This window comes from Salvelinus fontinalis, chromosome 8 (assembly GCF_029448725.1).
Source record: "Salvelinus fontinalis isolate EN_2023a chromosome 8, ASM2944872v1, whole genome shotgun sequence".
NCBI classification, from domain to species: Eukaryota; Metazoa; Chordata; class Actinopteri; order Salmoniformes; family Salmonidae; genus Salvelinus; species Salvelinus fontinalis.
The window spans coordinates 50,584,598-50,589,621 of NC_074672.1; positions in this window are offsets into that span (position 1 = coordinate 50,584,598).

The window sequence follows — 5,024 nt, forward strand, 5'->3', positions numbered from 1 at the left end:
CTTACCCCTAAACCTAACCTCTAACCCATAACCTCTAACCCCTAATACCTAACCCCTAACCCTAACCTCTAACCCTTACCCCTAACCCCTAACCCCTAACCCTTACCCCTAATACCTAACCCTAACCTCTAACCCCTAACCTCTAACCCTTACCCCTAACCCCTAATACCTAACCCTAACCTCTAACCCCTAACCCTAACCTCTAACCCTAACCTCTAACCCTAACCTCTAACCCTTACCCCTAACCCTAACCTCTAACCCTTACCCCTAATACCTAACCCTAACCTCTAACCCCTAACCTCTAACCCTTACCCCTAACCCTAACCTCTAACCCTTACCCCTAACCCCTAATACCTAACCTCTAATCCTTACCCCTAACCCCTAATACCTAACCCTAACCTCTAACCCCTAACCTCTAACCCTTACCCCTAACCCTAACCTCTAACCCTTACCCCTAACCCCTAATACCTAACCCTAACCTCTAACCCTTACCCCTAACCCCTAATACCTAACCCTAACCTCTAACCCCTAACCTCTAACCCTTACCCCTAACCCTAACCTCTTACCCCTAACCCTTAATACCTAACCCTTACCCCTAACCCCTAATACCTAACCTCTAACCCTTACCCCTAACCTCTAACTCTTACCCCTAACCCTTACCCCTAACCCCTAATACCTAACCCTAACCTCTAACCCTTACCCCTAACCCCTAATACCTAACCCTAACCTCTAACCCTTACCCCTAACCCTAACCTCTAACCCTTACCCCTAATACCTAACCCTAACCTCTAACCCTTACCCCTAATACCTAACCCTTACCCCTAATACCTAACCTCTAACCCTAACCCCTAATACCTAACCCTAACCTCTAACCCTTACCCCTAACCCTATTCTAAAATGGATTTAATAAAACATGTTCCCCATCAATCTACACACAATACCCCATAATGACAAAGCGAAAACAGGGTTTTAAAAATAAATATTCAGACCTTTTGCTGTGAGACTCGAAATTGAGCTCAGGTGCATCCTGTTTCCATTGAAAATCCTTGAGATGTTACTACAACTTGACTGGACTCTACTTGTGGTAAATTCAATTGATTGGACATGATTTTGAAAGGCACACACCTGTCTATATACGGTCCCACAGTTGACAGTGCATGTCAGAGCAAAAACCAGCCATGGGGTCGAAGGAATTGTCCGTAGAGCATCAAGACAGGATTACGTCGAGGCACAGATCTGGGGAAGGGTACCAAAAAATGTCTGCAGCATTGCAGGTTATACACAGTATGATAAGTGTAGTAGACAGTGAGATGTGTAGTATACAGTAGATGTGTAGTATACATTAGTATATCAGATGTGTAGTATACGTTATGCAGTATATATTAGATGTGTAGTATACATTAGGCAGTATATATCAGATGTGTAGTATACAGTAGATGTGTAGTATACATTAGTATATTAGATGTGTGGTATAGGCAGTGTATATTAGATGTGTAGTATACGTTAGACAGTATATATCAGATGTGTAGTATACATTAGTATATTAAATGTGTGGTATAGGCAGTATATATCAGATGTGTAGTATGCATTAGGCAGTATATACAAGATGTGTAGTATACATTAGTATATTAAATGTGTGGTATAGGCAGTATATATCAGATGTGTAGTATACATTAGGCAGTATATTAGATGTGTAGTATACATTAGTATATTAAATGTGTGGTATAGGCAGTATATTTCAGATGTGTAGTATGCATTAGGCAGTATATGAAATGTGTTGTATACGTTAGACAGTATATGAGATGTGTAGTATACATTAGTATATCAGATGTGTTGTATACGTTAGACAGTATATGAGATGTGTAGTATACGTTAGACGGTATATGAGATGTGTTGTATACGTTAGACAGTATATGAGATGTGTAGTATACGTTAGACAGTATATGAGATGTGTAGTATACGTTAGGCAGTTTATATCAGATGTGTAGTATACGTTAGACGGTATATGAGATGTGTAGTATACGTTAGACAGTATATGAGATGCGTAGTATACATTAGGCAGTATATTAGATGTGTAGTATACGTTAGACAGTATATATCAGATGTGTAGTATACGTTAGTATATCAGATGTGTAGTATACAGTAGATGTGTAGTATACATTAGTATATCAGATGTGTAGTATACAGTAGATGTGTAGTATACATTAGTATATCAGATGTGTAGTATACGTTATGCAGTATATATCAGATGTGTAGTATACAGTAGATGTGTAGTATACATTAGTATATCAGATGTGTAGTATACAGTAGATGTGTAGTATACATTAGTATATCAGATGTGTAGTATACAGTAGATGTGTAGTATACATTAGTATATCAGATGTGTAGTATACGTTATGCAGTATATATTAGATGTGTAGTATACATTAGGCAGTATATGAGATGTGTAGTATACGTTAGGCAGTATATATCAGATGTGTAGTATACATTAGGCAGTGTATATTAGATGTGTAGTATACGTTAGGCAGTATATGAGATGTGTAGTATACGTTAGACAGTATATGAGATGTGTATGCGTGCTTGTGTCTCTTCACAGTCCTGCTGTTCAATAACGTGTATTTGTTTTTTAAATCTAGTTTTACTGCTTGCATCAGTTACCTGATGTGGAACAGAGTTCCATGTAGTCATGGCTCTATGTAGTACTGTGCTCCTCCCAGAGTCTGTTCTGGACTTGGGGACTGTGAAGAGACCTCTGGTGGCATGTCTTGTGGGGTATGCATGGGTGGACTGTGAAGAGACCTCTGGTGGCATGTCTTGTGGGGTATGCATGGGTGGACTGTGAAGAGACCTCTGGTGGCATGTCTTGTGGGGTATGCATGGGTGTCTGAGCTGTGTGCTATCTTTACTGATTTCTGCAACATTAGTAAAGATGAGTCTCATTAACAAAGGGTCTGAATACTTATGTAAATAAGTTTTATTTGTAATACATTTGCAAAATTGTCACTATGGGATAGTGTGTGTAGATTGAGGGAAAAAAATATTTAATCAATTTTAGAATAGGGCTGTAATGTAAGTCAAGGGGTCTGAATACATGTATGTGTGTGTACACTCCACAAATGTCTTGTTAACAAACTATAGATTTGGCAAGTTGGTTAGGGCATGTACTTTCTGCATGACAAGTAATTTTTCCAACAATTGTTTACAGACAGATTATTTCACTTATAATTCACTATATTAGAAGTTCAGAAGTTTACATACACTAAGTTGACTGTGCCTTTAAACAGCTTGGAAAATTCCAGAAAAATATGTCATGGCTTTAGAAGATTCTGATAGGCTAATTGACATCGTTTGAGTCAATTGGAGGTGAACCTGTGGATGTATTTCAAGACCTACCTTCAAACTCAGTGCCTCTTTGCTTGACATCATGGAAAAATCTAAAGAAATCAGCCAAGACCCCAGATTTTTTTTTTTGGACCTCCACAAGTCTGGTCCAACGCCTGAAGGTACCACGTTCATCTGTACAAACAATAGTACGCAAGTATAAACACCATGGGACCACGCAGCCGTCATACCACTCAGGAAGGAGACGCGTTCTGTCTCCTAGAGATGAACGTACTTTGGTGAGAAAAGTGCAAATCAATCCCAGAACAACAGCAAAGGACCTTGTGAAGATGCTGGAGGAAACAGGTACAAAAGTATCTATATCTACAGTAAAACGAGTCCTATATCGACATAACCTGAAAGGCCGCTCAGCAAGGAAGAAGCCACTGTTCCAAAACCGCCATAAAAAAGCCAGACTACGGTTTGCAACTGCACATGGGGACAAAGATCGTACTTTTTGGAGAAATCGTACTTTTTGAAGAACACCATCCCAACCGTGAAGCACGGGGGTGGCAGCATCATGTTGTGGGGGTGCTTTGCTGCAGGAGGGACTGGTGCACTTCACAAAATAGATGGCATCATGAGGGAGGAAAATGATGTGGATTTATTGAAGCAATATCTCAAGACATCCGTCAGGAAGTTAAAGCCTGGTCGCAAATGGGTCTTCCAAATGGACAAGGACCCCAAGCATACTTCCAAAGTTGTGACAAAATGGCTTAAGGACAACAAAGTCAAGGTATTGGAGTGGCCATCACAAAGTCCTGACCTCAATCCTATAGACAATTTGTGGGCAGAATTGAAAAAGTGTGTGCGAGCAAGGAGGCCTACAAACCTGACTCAATTACACCAGCTCTGTCAGGAGGAATGGGCCAAAATTCACCCAACTTATTGTGGGAAGTTTGTGGAAGGCTACCCGAAACGTTTGACCCAAGTTAAACAATTTAAAGGCAATGCTACCAAATACTAATTGAATGTATGTACACTTCTGACCCACTGGGAATGTGATGAAAGAAATAAAAGCTGAAATAAATCACTCTACTATTATTCTGACATTTCACATTCTTAAAATAAAGTGGTGATCCTAACTAACCTAAGACAGGGAATGTTTACTAGGATTAAATGTCAGGAAATGTGAAAAACTGAGTTTAAATGTATTTGGCTAAGGTATATAAACTTCTGACTTCAACTGTATGTATGTGTGTAGATAGACAAACATAAATATCTCCTCCTAAGATGTACAATATTTTTTTTCACATCATTGGCTAATGTTTGTTTGATGTCAAGACCAGACTGATTTGTTAGAGTAGCCACTCATTTGTGTTGTATTAAAAAAGACTCAGCTGTCTTCTGTCATGTAAATGATGTAGAATTGTATTTTTTTTTAAAAGGCACAAAAAAATGAGGGGGGGGGGGACCCTGCTAATAAATGTTCCCCATGTGTGGAAATCTATAAAATGATCTATGATTCCTTAATCCGGCCCTGAATGTGTTAAGGCCACACAGCCCAATTCTGGTCTTTTTTTCACTAATTGGTATTTTTCCACTAAATAGATCAGCTCTGAAAAGAGATGTAATGTGAAAAGATCTGATTAAGCAGAAGTCTGATGTGACTAAACGCGGCCACAGAAAATCAGAGGTACCTA